A 25,117-nucleotide genomic window follows, 5' to 3' on the forward strand; every position below is an offset into this window, starting at 1 on the left:
ACTCTAGGTATTGAAATGTTCATTGGCTGATCTACTTTGTGTCGATAACGATTAATTAATGTGTAAACACTGGCATGAACACCTAAGCCCACTTTGACCTCAGGAAAGTTGTACTGGAGACAAAGCCCATGAAGTATGTGCAAAAGCCTTCAGCCAAGATTCGTATCTTACTGCATATCTGAAGATTAATTCATATCCATTGCTTATCATCATGTAATATGTGGTGGAAAGAACTTCTGAGATGGTATTGAATGGCACCTGGCTGGCTCAGTCGATGGAGCATGGGACTCTTAGTCTCAAGGTTGTGAGTTCAAGCCCCACGTTGGGTGTCGAGATTACTTACACATAAAATCTTTTTTTAAAAATAAACTAAAGTGGTATTGAATGTAAGAAATCCCCAAAGATTTTTCTCCTCTATGGTATGCTCCCAGGTAAAGTTGAATAAATCAGAGGGAAAAGGGCTATTTTGTAATGTACCTTTGTGAAAATCCAAACTTCCCATAAAATCAGAAATGTATTATAATATTAACAATCTTAAACTTAAAAATAAAATAACCTTTTAGTGCAAAAAGATATATACACACATTAACCTATAACCACGTTTCTAATATTAGATCATTTCCCAATCTGATTACTAAAACTTTTTATTCCATTGAAGAAATAAATAGCCTTTAATGTTATGGTAAGTTTTGAAGTTGTGTTTGGCCCAAAATACAGTAGTCATTTTTGTACAGATTTTTTAAAGGTAATTTCTACCCACAAAGTTGGGCTTGAACTTATGACCCAGAGATCAAGAGTTGTACATTCCTCAGCTGAGCCAGTCAGATGCCCCAATAGTCATTTTAAATTTTTTAAAGTTTTTTAAGTTTATTTATTTATTTTGAGACAGAGAGAGAGAGAGAGAGAGAGAGAGAGAGAGAGAGAGACAGTGTGAGTGGGGGAGGGGCAGAGAAAGAGAGAGAGAATCCCAAGCAGGCTCCACACTGTTAGTGCAGAGCCTAATTTTGGGCTCGAACTCCTAAACCATGAGATCATGACTTGAGCCAAAGTCAGATGCCTAACCGACTGAGCCACCCAGGTGCCCCCAGTCATTTCTTTTTTTTTTTTAAGTAAACCTGGGACTCAAACTCAAGACGCTGAAATCAAGAGTCGCGTGCTTTACAGACTAAGGCAGCCAGGCACCCCGATTTTTTTTAATGGGGGCTCAAAATCTAGGAAGTTTATAAAGAATTCCTAGATCACCATTCAGAACTTTTTTTGGGTGTCCATTAAAGTTCTATAATCACTCTTTCATTCTAGTGTCTAAAACTCCTAGATTATATCATATAAATTGTTCACGAAATCATCTTTTTTGCGTGCAATCAAAATGTTAAATAAGAGATTAATTTACAACTAATTGATCATAGCCAGTTACAGATTTCTTTGTTCCTTCTCCACTGCTTCACTTGACTAACCTTGGGGGAAAAAAAAGAGAAAAAAGAAGAGATTAATGGAAATTTCTGGAATTGCTTAACATTTCAATATTTTAAATACAGTCAGTTCTTTTTTTTTTAATGTTTATTTATTTTTGAGAGAGAGAGACAGAGCACAAGCAGGGGAAGGGCAGAGAGAGAGAGACAGAATCAGAAGCAGCCTCCAGGTTCTGAGCTGTCAGCACAGAGCCAAAACGGGGCTCGAACTCCAAGATCATAACCTGAGCTAGAGTTGGACGCTTAACAGACCAAGCCACCCAGGCGCCCCAGTCAGCTCTTCCATACTTGTTTTGAAAGCACAGATTCGTTCCACCACAATTGCTACATAGAGCAACATTTGAGTGTGAGTATGTGTGATTTCAGGGCGCCTGGATGGCCAGTTAAGCATCCAGCTTTGGCTCAGGTCATGATCTCACAGCTTCTGAGTTCAGCCCCATGTCGGACTCTGTGCTGACAGCTCAGAGCCTGGAGCCTGCTTCGGATTCTGTGTCTCCCTCTCTCTCTCTGCCCCTCTGTCACTCATATTCTGTCTCTCTCTCTCTCTCTCTCAAAAAGAAATAAACATTAAAAATGAACACTAATGGGGCGCCTGGGTGGCGCAGTCGGTTAAGCGTCCGACTTCAGCCAGGTCACGATCTCGCGGTCCATGAGTTCGAGCCCCGCGTCAGGCTCTGGGCTGATGGCTCGGAGCCTGGAGCCTGTTTCCGATTCTGTGTCTCCCTCTCTCTCTGCCCCTCCCCCGTTCATGCTCTTTCTCTCTCTGTCCCAAAAATAAATAAACGTTGAAAAAAAAATTTTTTTAAAAATGAACACTAATGAACAGGGATCTGAAGACGGAATCATGTGCAGAGATTGGTAAAATCCAGATAATGTGAGCATGTTGACTTCTCCCAGAAGGGAGATGCAATTAATCACCTTGTCTATCATATTTCTCTTTGTCTCTCTTTCAATTCACTGCTCCTCTCTGTATGCCCAAGTGTCAAGTTTACCCCATCTACAGACTAATTTCTAAAACTTCAGTGACTTTTTCTTTCCACGATTGGAAGATTTCAGTTTGTTTCTTTTTACCATCGCTTGTTCCTACTTTGTTTCTGATGGCTTTTTATTTTTTTAAGACTTTTTATTTTTTTATTATTTTTTTTAATGTTTATTCAATTTCTTGAGAGACAAAGAGAGACAAACAGAGTGTGAGCAGGGGAGGGGCAAAGAGAGAGGGGAAAACATAGAACCCAAAGCAGTCTCCAGGCTCCGAGCCATCAGCACAGAACCCTATGCGGGGCTTGAACCCACAAACCGTGAGATCATGTCCTGAGACGAAGTCAGACGACTGAGCCACCAGGTGCCCCAACTTTTTAAAAAGATTTTATTATTTAGGGGCGCCTGGGTGGCTCAGTCGGTTGAGTGTCTGACTTCAGCTCAGGTCATGATCTCACGGTTCATGAGTTCAAGCCCTGCATGGGGTTCTCTGACTTCTGCTCAGAGCCTGCTTTAGATCCTCTGTCCCCCCCCCCCCCCGCCCCTCCCCTGCTCACTCTCTCTTTCTTTCTCTCTCTCTCTCAAAAATAAATGAACATTTAAAAAAATAAAATTTTATGATTCAGTGATCTCTACACCCATCGTGGGGCTTGAACCCACAACCCTGAGATCAAGAGTCGCACGCTCCATCGACTGAGCCAGCCAGGCACTCCTCTGATATCTTTTTAAATAATTTCTTGCTCTAGTTTAAAACAGAAGTCATTCCTTTTTGTATCTCCCTGAGCATGCCACATACATTTATTTTGAAGTCATTATCAGTCTGTTCCAGAGGGTGAACTTGGAGTGGATTCAGATTCCAATTTTTTATTCTCTTGGAAAGTTCTCTCTCTCCCTCTCTCTCTCTCTCTCTCTCTCTTATTCTGGGCTCACATCCCCACCCATCTAGTCTTTATGCAGTTGCTTCCACCTCCCCCCTGGCCAAGCCATAGTCTTACAATGACGTTTCAGGACTCCCCTGTCCCCTCGCGGTCTTCACGTTATGCAAAATCAGGTAACATGCCAACTGGTGACTGTGTTCTGAGGCCATCTCTGACTTCCTACCTCCCCAGTCTTGTGGCTTATAAATGCCACCTCCCTAGGTGGCGGTCGGCCAGGGTTGTTTCTTTTTTTCCCCACTTCCTTTCATGACCTAGTCTGCCCTTCACTTCCAGCAGTGAGCCCGGCGCGAAGGCTCAACATTTTTAGTTCTCTCCAATCATTTCCACTGACTTCCGACCCCCCCCCCAAAACAGCAAACCCGGGGCTGCGGTGTGCTCTCTGCTTTACATTTCCGCCCTTGCAATATTCCACCTCTTCCCCACTTGATCTTTTCTATCTTCCAGCATCGTCTTACCTTTGAGTGTATCCAGGCATTTGGGGTTTTCTGTTTCAATAGTTTATGTGTCGCTGCTGTATGTTTGGAGCAGAGATGGTCCATCAAAGCATGAGCTCCTGATCTTATCCCTTCCCTCTCTTCTCTGCCCTGGGTTTTCATGTCTAGCGGCTACTATGCAGGGGAAGTTTGGGGTCTATTGACGGGATGGTGCATCTAGGCGTGCCTTGACAACCCATCGCTTACCAGCTAGTTTAATGAACTGCCAGATCTTTGACGAGATACATAGGGAAGGCTTCTCACGGTTAGATTATCTCTGAGATTCTGCAAGATGTTAGATTTTGCGCCAACTCTCTATCTCACGCCCGGAACCACCAAGAGACCTTGGGTAATGAAATTGGAGTGATCTCAACCGGATTTAAATGATCTCCCATATTCGGTCATTACTTCAGGGGAGTGCATAGCAACCACGTTCTTCTTGAGTGGTTTTGTAATCACCAAACTTGATTATGAGTTTATGAGGTCATCGCGTCCTGGGATATAGAACCCGGAGAAACATGTTACAGCGTCGCTGCGGAAGATCCGAGCCTGTGATGGACTGGGTTGAAGCTAGTCACAGACAGCTGACCTTGGTGACCACCTACAAGTAGGATGCCGCTTATTCAGGAAGTTCTTTTCCCCCCAACCTAAGGCAGGGCCCTTCACCCACCAGAGCGAGGGAGCCTGCCGCCCTTCCGGAGAAAAGCCAATATGGCACAGGACTCCAAAGCATGGATATGGGGACCTGGTTGGCTTTATGAAACTGAGAAAGTAATATCTCTTGAGAAAGGAATATCGTTCTTCTCCCTCCTAGGATTATCATGAGCATTCAGTGAAATCGTGTATGTAAAATGCTGTCCTGGAACAGTATGTCTGTTTCTTTAAAAAACTAATCAACGCAGGGGCGCCTGGGTGACTCCGTCAATTAAGCATCCGACTCTTGATTTCAGCTCAGATCACGATCTCCCACTTCTTGAGACTGAGCCCCACATGGGGCTCCACGGCGTGCAGCCTGCTTAAGATTCTCTCTCTCCCTCTCCCTCTCCCTCTGCCCCTCCCCTGCTCACTCGCATGCCCTCTCTCTCAAAAAATAAAAATAAAAATAAAAATAAACACAGAATTATAAAAGCACACGCAGAATTATCATATGACCCAGCAATTCCACATCTGGGTATATGCCCAATAAAATCGAAAGCAGAGACTCGAACAGCTATGTGTATACTCATGTTTACAGCAGCATTGCTCATAATGGCCAAAAAGTGGAGGCAACCCGGGCGTCCCTTGATGTACGAATGGATAAACAAAATGCGCTATATCCACACAATACAATATTATTCAGCCTTGAAAAGGAAGGAAACTTCTGACACACAACACCACACGGATGAACCTTGAGGACGTTACGCTCGGTGGAAATGAGCCAGTCACAAAGAGACAAATAGTGTATGATTCCACTTGTGGGAGGTGCCCAGAATATGGGTCTGTCAGATTCATAGAGACAAACAGAAGAAAGGTGTCTGCCAGAAGCTGAGAGGGGAGAGGCATGGGGAGTGACTAAGATGAGGGGCACTTGGGTGGCTCAGTTGGTTAAGCGTCCGACTTCAGCTCAGGTCATGATCTCACGGTTCATGGGTTCGAACCCCGCGTCAGGGTCTGTGCTGATAGCATGAAGCCTGCTTGGGATTCTTTGTCTCCCTCTCTCTCTGCCCCTCTCTTTCTCTCCAAAATGAGGAAACATTTTTTTAAACTTTTTTTTAATGTTTTATTTATTTTTGACAGAGAGAGAGAGAGAGACAGAGCATGAGCAGGGGAGGGGGCAGAGAGAGAGGGAGACACAGAAGCGGAAGCAGGCTCCAGGCTCCCAGCTGTCAGCACAGAGCCCGACGCGAGGCTCGAACTCGCAAACCGTGAGATCGTGACCTGAGCCGCAGTCGGACGCTCAACCGACTGAGCCACCCAGGCGCCCCGTAAATATTTTTTTAAAAAGAAAAAAATAAATAAAATGATGAAGACGAAAATAAATTAAGTAAATAAAATGATTAAGATGGTGAATTTTGTTATGTGTATTTCACCACAATTGAACAAAGGAAAGAGCCACATGACAGAAATTTCCGTTCATTGCTCTGCTCAATAAACTTCTATTACACAAACATTCTCCAGATCCTCTGTTAGGCACTGTGGCTCCCAAGAGGACTTAGACACTGGCTCTGACCTCAGAGGAGAGGCGAGGCAGACATCTAAACAATGTGTGAAATAAAGTGCAGACGGGGGCCTGGGTCATAAAGTCCTATCAATGACATGAGGGACCCAGGGGAGCGAGTGGCCATTTCTTCTTGAGAAGCCACAGTGAAAGTCAGGAGAGCTTTCTAGAAAGCAGAACATGTGGCCTGAATCCTGAAACCTGCAGAAGTAGTCATCAAGCTTTGGGGGGTTTGAAAGGGAGAAGTTTGAGCCACGCCGGGGGCCTGACGTGTCCTGGTGCACTCATGGCCATGCACTTGGCATTGCTGGTTCTAGGTGACAGAGGCATCCTGGGCTGGCAGCAGATAGGGCTCTAAAAGGAGCCACAGGGGGCTTCTGGGCCTGGCGAGGTGTTTGGACACTCACTTGCGGGCAATGGACAGTGACTGGGAGGTGCTGAGCAGGGGACTGACTCAATCATATTGGAACGAGAGCAATCACTTGGTAACGCAAGACTAGCGATCCTATTTGTTCATTGTTTCCAGGCTAAACAGCAACTGATAAGTAGCCAGAAGTCTAGTGTTTTCAGGCCTGCTCAGAAAGGATGATACACGTGGGCCTGTGAATCTTCAAATGCTTATTCAGACCCACATTGCTCATAATTGGAAGGAGGACTTAGGTCATGATCTCATGGCTCAGGTCATGATCTCACGGTTGATGGGATCGAGCCCCGCGTTGGGGTCTGTGCTGACAGCACAGAGCCTGCTTGGGATTCTCTCTCTGCCTCTCCCCCAAATTAACCATCTTTGCTTAATGTTCAAGAGCCTTGCATATTGCCAGTGAATCAGGAAATGAATACTTTGTACTGACAGCCACACACAAACCTGGAGTTCCCTGTCTGGGACTGCAGCCCAAATGCTGAAGCTCTTCCCAAAGATCCCCACGGAATGTGAAGGAATACCCATCCGCTGTAACCAGAAAAGCCATTTCCTCTGAAGTCAGAACAGCGCTGTTGGGTTTCTAGAAGATAAAACCAAAAACTTTTGGCATCCTAACGCTTTGCTGGATGACAGTACCTCCTGTTTTTACCAGGCTGCAAGGACTTCTCACCAGTTTTTCCCAGACACCCCATTTCCAGAAAACAAATATCCTTCTTAGGCGTCTGCCCACCCTCTCGTTTGCCATGTCCACACAGAACAGGGACTTTCCAGATGCTGACACACATTGTCTCACATTAGGCAAGGTATCCAAAAACAAAAACAAAAACTTATTTCTCACAGAAATTTCAGAGAATCTGCACCAAATAATCCAGAAAGTGTGTTCTTTGCAAGCAAGCTGGTATGGCTTTGAGATTCATATTGAGTGAAGTGAAAAGACTTAATAAAGCACGTCTCTGCGTGCTGCTCTGGCTGTGACAAGCACTTGGGGATCTAGCATGATTCTCGTCCTGGGCCTGGAGAGCCTGAGGGCTGGAGTTTGTATCACTCTGTTCTCTCTGGAACTTCAAGTCAGCCCCTCAGCTAAGCTGTCTGTCAATTTTGTGAGCAAAAACGAGCAACGACTCCATGAGTTTTCCAAGGGACAAAGTGTGGGCAGGTTGTTTCGTTGCAGTTTTGTCCCAGGTTGACAGAAGATTCTGACCCATGCTCTCGTTGTCTAGAACAATGATTCTCAACTGGGGGGGTGATTTTGTGCCCCAGGGATATTTGGCAATATCTGGAGACATTTTTCATGTCATGACCAGGGCTGGGGGAAGACAAAGGAAGAAGTGTTACTGGCATCGGGTGGGTAGAGGCCAGGGATGCTGCTAAATGCCCTGTAATGCGCAGGGCGGCCTCCCTCCCACCGTCAAAGAATTATCCAGTCTCCAATGTCAATGGCGTCAAGATCAAGAAATCTGCATCTAGAATTAGAATCCAAACACCAGAGTGCCTAACATTTAGTGCTCTCAGAAAGTCAAACTTTCCTGCCCACGAAGATCATTCTCTCGTTTTGTAGTCATGGGGGTTATAGCAAAGTGCAAGTTTAGACTACACTTCCCAGCCTGCTTTGCGGTTCAGTAGGAGCGTGTGACTAGTTCTCACCAATAGCATGTGACTTGAAGAGATTCCAAGATAAGGCTTTGAAGAATTATCTTTCCCCTTCTGCTGGTAAGATGTAGATGATAACTAGGCTATGTTAGAACCATATATGGGATCCTGGATCCCTGAGTCGCCCTATGGGAAAGAACCACCCATCAACTAAAGAGCACTTGCTGCAGTCTGTTAGGTGAATGAAAAACAAACTCTTCTTGTGTTTGAGCCAATACATATTTTTGGGTCTTGTTTGTCACGGTCGCTTAGCTCATCCTAGCTGATAAAGAGCCATTCCCCACAACCCCATTTTGGCCCTAGAGGCCGAGACCCCTGAATGGGGCAAACATGGTGGGGATCTCTGCCCCTAGGGTTAGCTTGGGGTTCCCCCTCCTCTAAGTGGTAGGGCTGCATGTGTCAAAGCCCACTGTTGAGGGGTCCTTGCTTTGCTGTGTACAGCATTGACTCTTGGAGTAACCTGTGATATGATCCCAGCTCTATGTGACTTTGGTTACATCTGGCAGAACCTCAACAAGAAGCAGCTTTGGCAAAAAAAAAAAAAAGGGGGGGGGGCAGGGGGAGAGACTCAGGCAACCAAACCACAGGAAGCATCATGGCGGACCTGGCTACCAAGAGAGCAGGACTCTCTGTCTTCACCTCTTATCTCCACTGCTCTGGGTGTGTTGGCTTCATTCTCTCGTTCTGCAGTTAAACTTCTTCACACAAAGGGGAAGAGGCACCATCATCCTTGAACTCATATCTTCACAACTGCCAGTCCAGAGAAGAAAGATCCTCCCTGCCTCCAGTTTGAAAAACCCTGGGAGGGACTTGGGTGGAGCGTTCCTGCTGTGGCTGGAGGCAAATGTTATCAGTAGGAGGTGAGGAATGGTGTTGCTCCTACACAAACCTTAGCCAGGTGCACCTTCTATTAACTTGAAATCTTCCCAAGGGCCCATCTTGCCTCTGATCCCTGAGCTAAGGAATCAGGGGGTAGCCTCAGGGTGTGAGCAGTTCACAGAATTCTTTTCCCACCACCGCTCCCCCAACTCCTACCTTTGGCAGCGAAGGTTGTCCCAAAAGTGACAGGGGAAAATTCTCTGCGCAAGATATGATAAATCATAAAACACGATGGCTCCTGAAATCTGCTGTGTGCCAAAGCTGGGGATTTTTCAGCAAGATAAACCATGTATCTCAATCAATTTGTCTCCAGTTTCTACTGGTTCACCCTAGTCTGTTTCATTCATGGCGTATATCACACTTGTTTCTTGTCCATCTGCCCTACTAGAATGTAAGCTCCCTCAGGGCTGGGATCTTGTCTGTCTCGGTCCCTGCCTTGTCCCTCATGGTCGTCACGGTGCCCGGCATGACCCCTGCTTGTGATGTGTGCAAGAGAGTGAGCCTTTTGCCAAAGTTTGGAGCGTGCCGTGTTTCGCTGAGGGTCCATCCGCCCTTTCCTCTGTGTGTCATGACTCAAATGTCTGTGGGATCTTCTTTGAATCTACTCTCGCTTGCGTGAACCCTTGCAGAAGTCTCTCTCTCAGACCAATGGCAGCTTTCTCCTTATTCTGGTGGGATTTCCCACTACTTTTCATCATTTCAGCGATAACTTGGGAGAAGGGGGTTCCTGGTACAAACAGAGGAGTCAAGGTTAGAGAGATACAAACTGATAAGACAGTGGCCACTCTTTGGAGATGGTGTTCATAGTCTCACCTCCCAAGTTTCTTCCATTCATTCCATATTTATTTAGGGGCGGGACCTCAAGTCACTCTCTGGAACCCAAAGTTCTAAGTCCTCGTGCTGACCTGTTCCCATCTGGTACTTTCTCCATCTGTGGCTTCCACAGCACAATCATCCTAACCCTGGGGGTTGGGTTTCTATCTCTTATTGCCAATTGTTAACTAGGGGGCAGAATATTCATTACTTAAGACAGGGATGCAGGATTTCATGCTTTCTTCCTTATTTGGTCGGGGGTTTCCTGTGAGGGCGCCCGCCATCTTGGGCCCGTTTGGTTTGATCCGGCTTCTTGCAGAGTACTGCTCTGACCGGCCTCTGTCCTTCCAGAAAGCTGGCCAGTATTTCCTCCTTTTGGCCTCCAAGTGCACTGTCAGAACCTAACTGCCTCCTCCAACGGCTTTGCTATCTTCCCCCTTTGACATCACCTCCAGATGCTCTTCCAAGCTTCCACTTCCTCCTCCAGCACATGAAGTGACACAATGCCCCACTGACCTGTCCTTGTCCATCTTCTCATCCCAGGTCACCTCATCCACTCACCGTTATGGCTACATGTGGCCCTTCTCAACGGCACGTGTCCAGTTAGACCGGGGTGCGGCGCCTCCACAAAATGCGTCCCAAACTCAACAGGTGTGGGACGCGAGTCATTTTCTCCCCACACTCTTGCTTGTTCCTCCAGCTTCTTCTCTTTCCCTTCACATTTCCCTGCACCTCCATCTAACTTGTAGTCACGTCCTGTCAACACTGCATCCTCAGCATCTTTCTACGACCCTAAGGCTCCCTCCTGGCTACCCTCCCTTCGGCTCCCGCCTGCCTTTCCATCTCCTTACCTCCAGTTCCGCACTCCCATTAGCCACCCCCACACCTCCTCTAGAATAATCTTCCCACAACACAGGAGTGTCGTTTCGCTCTCTGACTTCAACTTTTCAACACTTCAGTACCTTGACTGCAGGATGAAGCACCAAATCCTTGTCCCCTAAGGCTTTCATGGCCAGGCCCCTGCCCACCTCTCCAACCTCCTTTCCAGCCCTTGCACCCATATTCCAACTCTATGGGACTATTGCAGGTGCCCAATGTGCCTCATTGCAGAATGCCTCTCCTGAGTCAATCTGGAAAATGCCACCCATCTTTTTTGTTTTTAATGCTTTGTAAACAGTTTATTTTTGAGAGAGAGAGAGAGAGAGAGAGAGAGAGAGAGAGAGAGAGGCAGAGTGCGAGTAGGGGAGGGGCAGAGAGAGAGGGAGACACAGAATCCGAAGCAGGCTCCAGGCTCTGAGCTGGCAGCACAGAGCCTGACACGGGGCTCGAATTCATAAACTGCGAGATTATGACCTGAGCTGCCCAGGGCCCCAGTGCCACCCATCTTTCAAGTTTTATTTGGGGGGGCACCTGGGTTACTCAGACAGTTAAGCGTCCAACTTTGGCTCAGGTCACGATCTCATGGTGCATGGGTTCAAGCCCCGTATCAGGCTCTGTGCTGACAGCAGGGAGCCTGGATTCTGCTTCAGATTCTGTGCAGGTGTGTGTGTGTCTCTCTCTGCCCCTCCCCTGCTCACATTCTGTGTCTCTCAAAAATAAATAAACATTAAAAAATTTTTTAATAAAGTTTTCTTTTTCTTTATTTTGAGAGAGTGAGCGAGCAAGGGAGGGATAGAGAGAGAGAAAGAGAGAGAGAGAGAGAGAGGGAGAGAGAGAATCCTAAGCAGGCTCCCCACTGCCAGCACAGAGCTCGATGCGGGGCTCAAACCCACAAACCACAAGATCACGATCTGAGCTGAAATCAAGAATCAGACGCTTAACCGACTGAGCCACCCAGGTGCCCCTGACATTATTTTTCATTTAAAGAACCTCTACCTCCAACGTGGGGCTTGAACTCATGACGCTGAGATCAAGAGTCGCATGCTCTATCATCTGAGCCAGCCAGGTGCCCCTCACCCATCTTTAATAACCAGTTCCTCGGAACACCTCTCCGGCACCCTCTTCCTTCTTTACGACTCACTGCACCCCAACCTGTGTTCATCCCCATCAGAGGCCCTGTAACACTTCATTTCACGTATTGGATTACAAGTCTGTCTGCCCTGCCGGACGATAAATTTCATGACACATAGTAGGCTTTCAATAGATGCGCCATGAGTATTATACACACATGGACTCCGCGAAAGGGAGACCGAATACAAATAAAAATACACACACCCAGTGTATATCACGGACACGGATTCTAGAGACCGACTTTCCACGAGGCGATGAACCCGTGGAATTTTTCTTCAAAGCGAGCCCCCAAGGAGACATCACTTCTCCCTTCCCCTCAATGGCCAAACACCAGCAAAACAACGTCAACTGCCTCCTGGGCCTCCCGGATGACTCACTGGAGAGAGCTTTCTTGGGGAGGCGTGGGAAGAGATGATGGTTGACAAAAATAACCACAAACATTTGAAGCATCACCGACCGAGCCTCTGTCTGTGGGGTGAACAACAGGGGCGAATCGCAAGGTTTCTCCCAGGCAGGGCAGCAACCCTCCTTCCAGCACAAGTGGTTCTCAAACACTCACGTGGGCAGAGACCCAGACGAACGTAGGGTAAGTGAAATTCAACAGCCCCTGTTCCTATGCAGTCAGCCGCTCGTGTTCGATGTGCCCGTTCTTGGTAAATGACGAAGGAAGCACCCGTGTGAGCAGTGATGACTGAACCTCATCAAGCTGATAATTCCCTCCGTGTCTTTTTAAATTGTCACGAAGGGCTTTCCCCACCCTGTACATCATCTCGTTCGAAGAGCACATCAACCAGGACAGAAGGGCGATTTTACAGACGAAGAAAAAGACTCAGCGAGAATCAGTGATTTACCTGCACAGAGCATGATGCAAAGTGGTCCAAAGACCGGCAGCATCAGCGTCACCTGGGAACCTGTTGGACACGTGACTTCTGAACCCCGCCCAGATCTACTAAATCCGAAAGCTGCCACGGGGCCCAGTAATGTGTTGTAAGAAGCCCTCCAGGTGATACAAGTGCATGTCCAACTTTGAGAACCACTGACCGAGGGTGTGCAGGTAGCAAGTTATAGACCCTGGGTGAGAACCCAAGGATGTCTTTAGTTGTCGTCGGACTACGTGAATGTTAGTAAATAAGAGTTTCCTGCTTTTGCTTGCTTCATGAAGCCCTGCAAAGACCAGCTCCAGCTATAGCTCAGCCTCTCTCCACTCCACTCTCCCTCCCACCGGCCTCCTCCATTCCTTAGACATGCCACACTCTTTTCTGGCCCCAGGACCTTTGCACATACTGTTTCCGCTGCTTGGCACGCCATACCTCCCGGCTGGATTCTTCTCACTTTAAGTGCCGCCACAATGCCTAGCACAAGGTAAACACTCAGCAAACACATGTTGAATAAATAAACCACAAACTAGAGGCAACTCAGAAGAAGGAAAAGGCAATTTCCTCCATTCCTGCCTCCACTAAGAATGGCCAGTCTAGGCTGTCCTTTGGGGAGGGGAGCATGGAAAGCAGTTAAGAGTTTGAATATCAGGGGTACCTAATGAAAGCTCCCACGTAGGACCTGGTTTCTAAGGATAAGCACATCAGTGGATTAAGCTGCAGTGACCACAGATGGGAGGGAAGGGAAGCTGGCTTTAGTTGGGAAAAGAAGAGTGATGGGACCCAGGAAAGGGTGTGGCTTCCTTGAGACTCTCTTCTTAATTGTGGCAGAAAACATAGAACATGAAATCTACCCTCAACATTGTTTTTCACCCTCAACAAATTATTTTTCGTCTTTTGGCTCAGGTCAAGGTCTCAGTTCGTGGGTTTGAGCCCGGCGTTGGGCTCTGTGCTGACAGCTCGGAGCCTGGAGCCTGCTTCCGATTCTGTGTCTCCCTCTCTCTCTGCCCTTCTCCCACTCGCGCTCTGTCTCTCCCTCTCAAAAATGAATAAACTTAAAAAAATTTTTAAATAAATTTTTATTTATTTTAGAGAGAGCGTGAGCAAGCAGGGGAAAGGGGCAGACGGAGACAGAGAGGGAGAGAATCTCAAGCAGGCTTCAGGCTCAGTGCAGAGCCCAATGCAGGGCTCGATCCTACGATTCTGAGATCATGACCTGAGCTGAAATCAAGAGTCAGACACCCAACTGATTGAGCCACCCAGGCGTCCCTACCCTCAACAAATTTTTTTAATGTTTAGTTATATTTGAGAGAGAGTGATGCACAAGTGGAGGAGGGGCAGAGAGAGAAGAAGACAGAATTGGAAGCAGGCTCCAGGCTCTGAGCTGTCAGCACAGAGCCCAACGTGGGGCTCGAACTCAAAAACCGCTAGATCATGACCTGAATCGAAGTCGGACACTTAACCGACTGAGCCACCCAGATGCCCCTACTTTTAGTTTTTCGAGGAGCCTCCATACTATTTTCCACAGTGACGACACCATTTCACATTCCCACCCGCAGCACACAAGGCTTCCAATGTCTCCACATCCTTGCCAAATCTTGTTATTTTCTGCTTTTGCTTTTGTTTTTGATAGCAGTTATCCTAATGGACATGAAGGGGTATCTCCTTGTGGTTTTGATTTGCATTTTCTTTTTTTTTTTAAATTTTTTTTAACGTTTATTTATTTTTGAGACAGAGACAGACAGAGCATGAACGGGGGAGGGTCAGAGAGAGAGGGAGACACAGAATCTGAAACAGGTTCCAGGATCTGAGCGGTCAGCACAGAGCCCGATGCGGGGCTCGAACTCATGGACCGCGAGATCCATGACCTGAGCCGAAGTCGGCCGCTTAACCGACTGAGCCACCCAGGCGCCCCTTGATTTGCATTTTCCTAATGAGTAGGGATGAACACCTTTTCATTGGCTGTTCGCATATCTTCTTTGGAGAAATGTCTGTGCAAGGCCTTTGCCCATGTTTTAATTGGGTTTTTGCTTTTTGTGGCCATCCATGGAACCTTCTATCTGGCTCTTGATTCTGCCATTTATGAAGTACCACATGTCAGGTAGTGTGTAAAGCCAGTCACACGCGCAACCTCATTTTATCCTTACGACAACCTTGAAAGGCAGGTACAGTAAGAATCTGCATTTCACAGACGAGGTTCCAAAGCCCAGAGAGGTGCAGAGATCATGCCTGCGTCTCTCAGCACCTCAGAACTCGGGACTGTCTCCCCGCCGGTGGTGGAGACAGTGTCTTGCTTTCTGATGTGTCTCCTCAAACACCCACAGGCGCCCAGCAGAGAGGGTGGGGAGCTGTTGAAACCCGGTGCTGGCCCCTCGGGGGCGGGGGGGGGGGGGACTAGCCTCTACTGCCCGTCAGCGTTCAAGGGGCAGAGTCATGTTCTTTTACGTGGCTCTTCTTATACGAACCATGAGAAAGGAAAGAGCGCAGTGTGAGAACACAGGCAGAACAGCGGTCCCCCAGAGATGTCCACGTCCTGGTCCCCCAGAACTACTGAATGTTACCTTACGTGGCAAAAGGGTTGCTGCAGATGGGATTAAGTTAAGGATCTTGGGATGGGGAGATTATCCTGGAATACCTGGCTGGGCCCAATGTAAACACAAGGGTCCTTATAAGAGGGAAGTAGGCGGGTCAGAGAGAGAGGAGATGTGACAACGGAAACAGAGGTCCGGGTGATGTGATGGCTGGAAAGGAGGCGTGAGCCAAGGAATATGGGCAGTTTCTAGAAGCTGGGAAAGGAAAGGAGACAGATGTCCCTCCTGGGCCTCCACGGGGAGCGCAGTTCTGCCAACACCTTCGTTTGACCCAGTGAGACCCCCTCTGGACCTCTGGCCTCCAGAACCGTAACTCAGGAAAAATGATGTTCTTTTAAGAACGTGGTGATTTGTTATAGCAACAATAGGAAGCAAATGGACCAATAGAAAATGGACCAAAAAACCCCAATAGAATATGGGCAACCCAATAGAAAACGGACAAAATGGGCACTTAACACACAAAGGAAATGCACGGGTGGGGAACCAAATGAAGAGATAGTCAACATCAGTGATTGTTGTGGTTTGCCTGGGCTGCTGCAACAAAATGCCATAGACTGGGTGGTTTAGAATAGAAATCCCCCTTCTAACAGGGGGCAATAGGAACAAAAAGGGAGGGGGTGATAGATCCCAAGCAAGTCCCAAACCTAGTGTATGGTATTTTGTTTGGCAGCCTAAGCTAAGACATCAGTAACTGAGGAGATGTAAATGAAGGCCCCTGAGATTACATTTTAATTGGAAAAAATGAATACATCTATCAACAACCAGCATGGGAGAGAAAATACGAATCCGGGGAGGGATCTCTCATATGGTGCCGGGGTGGGGCAGCACTTTGATGGGAAGCAATCCAGCATGAATCCTAAATGTTTTGTTTGTTTTTGAGAGAGAGTGCATGAGCAGGGGAGGAGTGTGTGTGTGTGTGGGGGGAACAGAGGATCTGAAGCATGATGTGGGGCTCGAACTCATGAACCATGAGATCGTGACCTGAGCCGAAGTCAGATGCTCAACCAACTGAGCCACCCAGGTGCCCCACAATCCAGCATTAATTCTAAAGCTTAACAGTTCCACTCACAGAGCTCTACCAGGTGTAGGACAAGAATGTACAAGACCATTCATAAAAGCACTGTCCACAGTGGCAAAAGGCTGGAAACACTTGAATGGCCGTCGGTGAGGGAGTGGAGAAATAAACCAAGGTATGCTCATAAATGGACTATTACACATCATCAAAATGAATTAACTACAGTGACGGGCAGCAACAAGGATGATACTTACCAACACAATATTAAATTAAAACAGTGGCTCTGAAAAAAAATTGCACAGGGCAGCATACCCTTTGATAACATTAGCGACAGCGGAAATAAAATATAGATAGCCTTTAGGAACACATATGAATCCAATTCAACTCCCCAGAGGGTGTGGGAGTAGAACAAAATGGATGAAACAAGATTCGGCATGATTTGAAAAGCTGGACTCTGGACAATAGGGGCATATGGGTTCACTTTATTAGTCTCCCTAGTTTTGTGTGGGTTTGACGTTGCCCATTATACAAAGAAATTTTAAAATAATATAAAGAGGGGCGCCTGGGTGGGTCAGTCGGTTAAGCCTCCGACTTGGGCTCAGGTCATGATCTCGCAGTTCGTGGGTTCGAGCCCCGCGTCGGGCTCTGTGCTGACAGCTCGGAGCCTGGAGCCTGCTTTGGATTCTGTGTCTCCCTCTTTCTCTGCCCCTCCCCTGCTCACGCTCTGTCTCATTTTCTCTCTCTCTCAAAAAAATAAATAAAACATAAAATTTAAATTAAATTAAATTAAAATAAAGAGGGAAGCAGGGAATGATGAACACAGGAATCAGGAGTTAGGGCAAAGGTCTGGAAGAGAACCCTACGATGAAATGGCTGCCTTGGCTTTGTTCTGTGTTGGGTGTTGAGTTCGGGAGCACTGATTACATAACTAACTAAACAGCTAGATTAAAGCAAATCATGCATGGAGCAGTGGAGAAAGAATGAGAGAAGTGGAGGGGAAAAAGCAGGAAGTCAGCCTTGTGAACAGTTCTCAGCCGCCCTAGGTGGATGCGTCCCTCGGGTGTCCTGTTTGCATGGAGGTACTTGCAACTCATGGAGACCTGGCCCCTGGCCCCACCGGTGGCTCTCCTCCTCCTCAGACGCCATTTCTCTGGCCATCTGAGAGTACCCTTTCTGGAAAAGGCCTGGGCAAGGTATCCCACAGCTCTGAGGGTCCCGAGAAGGGCTAGATCCACAGACTGGGATCTCACACAGGTGGTCGGCTTGACCCGGCAGGCTTTCGGACTAAAACGTAGGGGTTCACGTTCATCCCCGGCACATGCCGCCAGCCATCGGGGACCCTGGTGCATTTACCTGGTGGCCAAAAGAAGGCCCCAGGTGTCAAGAGAGCTGCTGAGAGAGTAAGCTAACTGGTCACCCTGGAAAGGAGGAGGGTTGTTCTTCGAAAGAAAATGAACTGAGAGACAGAGACCCCTTTTGTGCGCGCGTGTGTGTGTGTGTGTGTGTGTGTGTGTGTGTGTGTGTGTTGTGAGTGTTCCCCCCGGGCCAGTTCTTTCAGTAACGCCTAAATTCCTCAGAGTCAAGAAATGCTTTTTCTGTCCCCTTTTGCAACCTTAATGAGCTCTCAGGAGACAACAATTTACCTCCTTCCTGCCCAGGCCCCAGCTCTTCCGGCTCTTCTCAAAGTTCGGTCCCCAGACGCACCTGACTGGCAGCATCAGTATCCCGGGGAAACACATTTAAAAAGCCGCTGCCCCTGATTTCCTGAATCAGAAATTCTGCGGGTGGCGCTAGGGGGATCTGTGTTTTAACAGGCCCTCTAGGGCACTCCGATGGGAGGGAAGGGGAGGGAAGGGAAAGGAAGGGGAGGGGAGGGGATGGAGGGGAGGGGAGGATAGGGGGAGGGAAGGGGAGGAAAGGCGGGCAGGGAAGGGGAGGGAGGGGAGGGAAGGGGAAGGAGGGGAGGGAAGGGGAAGGAGGGGAGGGAAGGGGAGGGGAGGGAGGGGAGGGGAGGGGAGGGAAGGGGAGGGAAGGGGAGGGAGGAGAAGAGAGGGGAGGGGAGGGAGGGGAAGGGAGGGGAGGGGAGGGGAGGAGAGGGAGGGGAGGGGAAGGGAGGGGAGGGAAGGGGAGGGAGGGGAAGGGAGGGGAGGGAAGGGAAAGGAAGGGGAGGGGAAGGGAGGGGAGGGGAGGGAAGGATAGGGGGGAGGGAAGGGGAGGAAAGGCGGGCAGGGAAGGGGAAGGAGGGGAGGGAAGGGAAGGGGAGGGGAGGGAGGGGAGGGGAGGGAGGGGAGGGAGGGGAGGGGAGGGAGGAGAAGAGGGGAGGGGAGGGAAGGGGAGGGAGGGGAAGGGAGGGGAGGGGAGGGAAGGGGAGGGAAGGGGGTGAGGGGAAGGGAGGGAGGGGAGGGGAGGGAAGAAATCCCGAGGAGCTCCTCCAATGTCTCTTCCAACTGCAGACTTTCCTGTGTCTTTCCCCTTCCTTTCCCCAAATCGTGCCAGAGTCTACCTGATTCTCGTCTGAGTCCAGCCACATTCTGGGTCACCTCCCACCCACCTCCCCAGGGGCCTCAGGCCGCCCAGCCTCCTGCCTCCTGTTCCTACCTACATCCTCTCCTCACATTCAAAGACAAACAGCAACTACATGGCAACAACATTTTCACACAAAAATGCTTAAGATATACATTGAGCATCTATATTCTCAAAAGCAGTGGGGACTTGGTTTTGAATTCCCGATCTTCAGTTCCTACCAAGGAGGCATTGGGCAAATTCTTATTTGCTTCAGCTTCTCTTTAAAAAGGGGCATCATGGGGAGCCTGGGTGGCTCAGTTGGTTAAGCGTCCGACTTCAGCTCAGGTCACGATTTCACGGTCCGTGAGTTCGAGCCCCATGTCGGGCTCTGGGCTGATGGCTCAGAGCCTGGAGCCTGCTTCCGATTCTGTGTCTCCCTCTCTCTCTGCCCCTCCCCCGTTCATGCTCTGTCTCTCTCTGTCTCAAAAATAAATAAACGTTAAAAAAATTTAAAAAATAAATAAATAAATAAATAAAAATAAAAAGGGGCATCATGGGGAGCCTGGGTGGCTCAGTCGGTTAAGCCTCCGACTTTGGCTCAGGTCATGATCTCAAGGTTCATAGGTTCGGGCCCCATGTCTGGCTCTATGCTGATAGCTTGGAGCCTGAAGCCTGCTTTGAGTTCTGTGTCTCCCCTCTCTCTGTCCTTCCCCTGCTCACTCTCTGTCTCTCTCTCTCAAAAATAAATAAACATTAAACATTTTTTTTACAAAAAGGAGGCATCATAACACTTTTTGCAGGATTATTAAAAAATGATAAATATAATCAATGTAAAACCTACTGCAGCAATAAAAGATTGCACTGTTTGATCCATACATTAGATATTTTGATTTAAAGATTTATGCAATCCGAATGATCTTCAAATTCCATTAGGCGTCTTATACTTCAAGTTCTTACAACATGAGTAGAAACTGAAATGAATGTTCAAAGAGAAATCATGATGTGAATTCCTTAATTCCAGGCTTGAAGATGACAAAACACCAGTGCTTCTGATGTTATAAAAAATTACTTGCTTAGGGGCACCTGGGTGGCTCAGTCGGCTTAGCGTCTGACTCTTAGTTTCAGCTCAGGTCATGGTCTCACGGTTTTGTGGGTTCGAGCCCTGCGTGGGGCTCTGCACTGGCCCCACTGAGCCTGCTTGGGATTCTCTCTCTCTCTCCCTCTCTCTGCCCCTCCCCACTCCTGCTGTCTCTCTCTCAAAATAAATAAACTTACAAAAAATTACTTGCTAAAAGAGAATGACGAAAGGAGAAATTCCATGATTTTCTCTTAGTAAAGTGATCTATCTCCCTTTAAAAAAACAAACAACAGGGGGGCACCTGGGTGGTTCAGTCGATTAAGTGTCTGACTTTGGCCCAGGTCATGATCTCGCAGTCTGTGAGTTCAAGCCCTGCATCGGGCTCTGGGCTGACAGCCCCCTTTCTCACAAAGGGGGTGCTCTGCATCGTAAGGTGTTGGGAGGTGAGCTACTGGTACCATTAGTTCATTTAAAGTGAATTAGGCATTTTCTAATGAATCAGCCTGGAACCTGCTTCCTATTCTGTGTCTCCCTGTCTCTCTGCCCCTCCCCCACTCGCATTCTGTGTCTCTCAAAAATAAATAAACATTAAAAATGTTTTTTTAAATAAAAAGAAGGGGTGCCTGGGTGGCTCAGTCGGTTAAGCGTCCGACTTCGGCTCAGGTCATGATCTCTCAGTCAGTGAGTTCGAGTCCCGCATCAGGCTGTGTGCTGACGGCTCAGAGCCTGGAGCCTGCTTCCTACTCTGTCTCCCTCTCTCTCTGCTCCTCCCCCACTCACACTCTGTCTCTCAGTATTGTCTCTCAATAAATGTTTTTTAAAAATGCATTTAAAAAATAAATGAAAATTAAAAAATAAAAATCACCACCACCACAAAAATAGCAGTCCCATTCACAAGTTTCTTGAAAGAACAATCTCCTTAATTCTCTGCAAACTGATTTCCGGAGGCTCATCAGTAGCTTCCCTGTCAATAAACGCAACCTCCGTTTTAGTGCTCTTTGTGGTTCGTTCAATCATTTTATCGAGCGCCTGCCATGGAGTGAGTTCCTGCCACTAGGCTAACACATTGGAGGTGGCCATGTGTGGTTTTGGGTTTTTTCTCATTCAACAAGTATTTTCTGAGCTCCTCCCGTGTGCCAGGCACTGTGCTCTGTGGGCACCGGGGGACACCCTGGCCTGGAGGTGAGCCTAGGTCGTTACAGCTACGTCTGGCGCAGACAGTGAGACCCGAAGAACACGCAAGATGGACACCTAACTTCAGCCCGTGGGAGGCAAGGGAATCTCAGAGGCCATCCCCGAGGAAGCGACATCCAAGTTTAGTCTAAAGGATAAGAAGGGACGATGAAGAAGGAATCTCTGGGTGGAACAGCACAGGCCAATGAACAGTAGAAACATGGTACAAGCTATGTTGTGGTGGTCACAGGGAATTCGAGTCACACAGAGGAGGGCACGGGGGTGTTCAAGGGAGGTGACGCCTTACCTGGATCTTCAAGGATGATGAGGCGTCTCTTAAGGAGGCGAAGGATGTCCTGGAAAGACCATGCTGCGTGTGCAAAGGTACAAAGTATGGCATCTTGGGAGAGGTGTAAGGGAGTACGAGATGATGGCTGAAGGGTAGGGCATGAGGACAGTGCAGCACCTGGGGGACACGAATGCCATAGTAAGTAGTTTGGACTGAAAGTGATAGGAATTGCTGAAAAGAGGAGAGAGAGAGAGAGACAGAGAGAGTTAGTTCCCTTTTATAGTGATGGCTCCAGCTGCTACATGGAAGACACATTAGGAGAGTAACACCGGAGCGGGGGAGACAAGTTAGAAAGAAGACTATTGTAATCCAATGATTAGGGTGAAAAATGACAGGTCCTACAGGTCCTGTAGGTCCACAGGTCCTACAGCAGTGGCTGTAGGATGTCAAATGTAAACAGCTGGTTCACTGATATAAAGGAATATTAACAACATGGGCTCTCGAGTCAGACTGCCCAAAGTGTGAATCCCAGTCCTGTCCCTCCCTATCTGTGAGCAAGTCACTTAACCTCTCGAAGATCCCATTGCCTCACCTGTGAAATCAGGACAATGATAAAGACCTCCGTTGTTGAAAGGGCGACATAGCATAATATCCACGAGGAACACAGCCTGAGGCAGCACTCGGTGAATGTGCACAAATGACAGCCACCGTCCTTAGCACCATTAACGGCACTTGGTTGACCAGATGTAGATCCTGAGAGAGACCAGAGACCGCAGTGACTCCAGGGTCTCTGGCTGGCCACAACTAACAGAAAGCAGAGAGAGGAGAAGGCAGGTGGGGAAGGAGGCCCGGGAGAGGATGCGCTCATTTGTTGAGAAGGAAGTGCCCACCGTTGGAAGAGATAATCCTCCAGTCTTTCGCACCCTGGATCTTGCTGTGTGTGCCAAGAGGGCAAGACCCTGACCACTTGTTACCTGGGCCACTTCTCAGTGTTGTCTTTGTGGCGAGCAACCTTGAAAGATGAGGTCGTGTCTCCCTCCAGGCTTGCTTCCTGCTTCCTGCATGAGCAATGGATTCCCAAGCTCTATTCCCAAGTTCCCCCATGAGGCAAACCCACTGCTTGCAGAGCATCCCTCTGGGCCCGTCGTGCTGCCCCATGGGAACTCAGAGGCAAGGGAAATTGATGCAAATATGCAGCTTCTCATGCTGTGTGCGCCTGAGTAATAAAGTCCTGTGTCTCTGACCCCGGAGTCTCGTGTCTTCTGCCAACATCGATGAATCAGTAACAGGTTAACTTACTAGCTTATGAGTTGGAAAGAGAGACCTGGGGACATCGGTGTGCGCACGGCAGGTAAAGCCATGAGTATAAATAACATTGCCTGGGAAGAGGTCTGGGGCGTAGTCTGGGTGACACCAACAAGGAAAGGATGAAAGTAAGAAAAGGAGCTCCCGGATGACCTCAAGAAAGAAATCTAGAGGGGAGTAATGCCTTACAAGCCAAGGGAGTAGAGTTTCAATCTAAACAAAATAGGAAACAGGAAGACACGCTGCTTAAAAATCAAGACTGAAAGCAACCACTGAACTCAGCAACTAGGTGACTGGCAGAGACATTTCAATGACATAGTGTGGCCAGAAGCCGCCCCCCCCCCCCCCCGCCCACTCCAGAAGAGGAGAGAATGGAGGTAAACATCTTAAATAAATGTCTCCAAAAAGCTTAGCTGAAAAGGAAAGAGAAAGGCGGAGCATTGGTGACTGGAGGGGATGCAGGCAAATGAAAGCTTTCCCTGTAAACAGATGGGAGAGATCTGAGCAGATTATACACGAAAGAGAACAAACAAGTCAGGAAAGAGGGAAAAGTGGAGTAAAAAAAAAAAAAAAAAAAAAAAAAAAACCTCAGAGTAAGGAAAGATGGAATCAGGTCTCTGCAGAAGAGGAAAAGGATGACATTCAGATCCCAAGTGAGGGACTGGCCGGGACCCTCTTCCACTGAGGTGGCATTTGCCCCAACCACACGCCCAACCTGCCCGCTCAGATTGTGGTTTGCCTGCAGGTGCGTGGAGCCCCTGGTCCCTAGGGAGGGGCCTGGTCAGCAAGTTTCCCTGCTGGTCACCATGCCTGGCAGTCCTCCAGGCCAGAGATGACAGGCACCAGAGTGTTTCCCAGCCTGGGTTATTTGGAGATGCCATCAGTCATACTCCCCACACAAAGGGTCCAGGCAAGTTTGGAAGGTGTTGGGTAAGGCCTGTGAAGCCAGCCTCCAGGAAGACTGAGTGTTCCCTGCCAGTAGAGATGGGCATTTGGGAGTGGGGCATCCGAAGGGAAAAGAAAGCCTTCTGGGGGAGACACAAGGGCTCATCCTCCGGGTCCTCGGGGTTGGCGGAGAAAACACCCATGGGAAGACCCCAGTGCGGCTCGCAGAGTAGGGAAAGGAACTGTCCTTTGCAGAACACCTGCACTCTGCTTGGAGATTCTGCGGCCCCTCCTCCTACCCTCCCAATTCTTGACACAGTGTTCTTATCCCCACATGACAGAGGAAGGAGCTGAGGGCTTGCCTGATGTTCAGCACGCAGTGCGTGCCGGGTTCCAGCTCTCTATGACTTGGGAACTGCTCCCTGTCCCCGTGGCCCCCACTGTCCTCCGCACTAAAGCGTCAGCCAGGGCCTGGGTCAGGGGCAAGCGCACACAACGTTAGCACTCCTGCAGCCCTGCGGACGACACGGGGGCAGCCACCACCGCCTACGAGCATGCTCTGTGCCAGGGAAGGTGCCCCAAGTGCCTTAGCCTTCTCTCCCGCAGGGCCCTGGTTGGCTTCCCAAGCACCATCAGACCTCACGGGGGTCTGATCCCTTAGGGGCTAGACCTGGCAGAGGGAGGGGGCCAGCAGGACTGGGTAGTTGTTGGCCCTACATGCAGGCATGCCTCTGCTTTTTTGCACGGGGTGACCCGGAAGAACCTCGCCCAGAGGTGTGAGAGCAAGAACATGAGGAGACAACAGTTCTTTACATCTTGATGGTCCAGAGCCTTTAAGGGACTGACGGGAAGCAGCCAGAGGGGCTCTCTCCATAAAAGGGCACGCCCACGACACACAACCTTGGACACAGTTTACGCCTCCGAGTGCCAACTACCGCCACCCCCACCCGGCCCTCCCCCGGCGCCCCCTCCGCAGGCCAGGTGTCAAAGGAGCCTAGGGGCTGGCTAAAAAAAAGCAGATCCCCCGGCCGCACCGCGGAGACTCTCACTCAGTGGGTCTGGGGCCAGGCCCGGGAGCCTGCGTTTTTAACCAGCACCTCAGATGACTTCGGCACCGACGCGTCGCAGAGCCCACTTTGAGAAACCCGACTCTGGGGCTGAGACACCCGCCCCCGCCATGTTCCAAAGTTTCCCCATCTCGTCGGGCGCACGGACCGCCTCCCCTCACCTCCCGCGGGCCTCGCCCTCGCGCGCGGTCGTGGAAGCGTCTGGGAAACCCGGCGGGGGCCCAGAGCGAGGGTCCTTGGGGCCTGCTCGCCCCCGGCGCCAGCGCGCCACGGCCCCGGGAGGCGCCGCGCGGTGGCCGGCAGGGGGCGCGGTACCGAGGACGGCGCCGGAGGGGTGTCCGGCGGCCCCAGCCCGGAGCCGAGGGGCGGGAGGGAGATGGGAGGGGAGCGCAGGGGAGCGGGGGAAGGGAGGCGGGAGGCGGGAGGCGCGCGGCGGCGCGGAGCCGGGCGCGGGCGCAGGGGCGGGAGCGGGAGCCGGAGCCCGAGCCGGGGGGCGGGGCCGGCCG

At 49.3% G+C, this 25,117-nt stretch overlaps 1 long non-coding RNA gene across 4 annotated transcripts; it reads right to left on the reverse strand.

The window, feature by feature from the left end:
- Nucleotides 1–1,091: 1,091 nt before the first annotated feature.
- LOC147574056 (uncharacterized) lies at nucleotides 1,092–25,027 on the reverse strand. Of its 4 annotated transcripts, XR_015243878.1 has the most exons (5): nucleotides 24,773–25,027; nucleotides 21,947–22,107; nucleotides 21,373–21,531; nucleotides 6,921–7,056; nucleotides 1,092–1,454 (listed from the first exon to the last, which is right to left on the reverse strand). It is a non-coding gene; the product is annotated as an uncharacterized LOC147574056 (long non-coding RNA). The 4 variants fall into 4 exon arrangements; XR_015243880.1 differs by lacking the exon at nucleotides 6,921–7,056; XR_015243879.1 differs by lacking the exons at nucleotides 1,092–1,454; nucleotides 6,921–7,056 and adding an exon at nucleotides 13,758–15,157.
- Nucleotides 25,028–25,117: the final 90 nt, after the last annotated feature.

Source organism: Puma concolor, chromosome E1, assembly GCF_028749965.1.
Source record: "Puma concolor isolate L17-30 chromosome E1, mPumCon1.1.hap2, whole genome shotgun sequence".
In the NCBI taxonomy this organism is placed as follows: domain Eukaryota; kingdom Metazoa; phylum Chordata; class Mammalia; order Carnivora; family Felidae; genus Puma; species Puma concolor.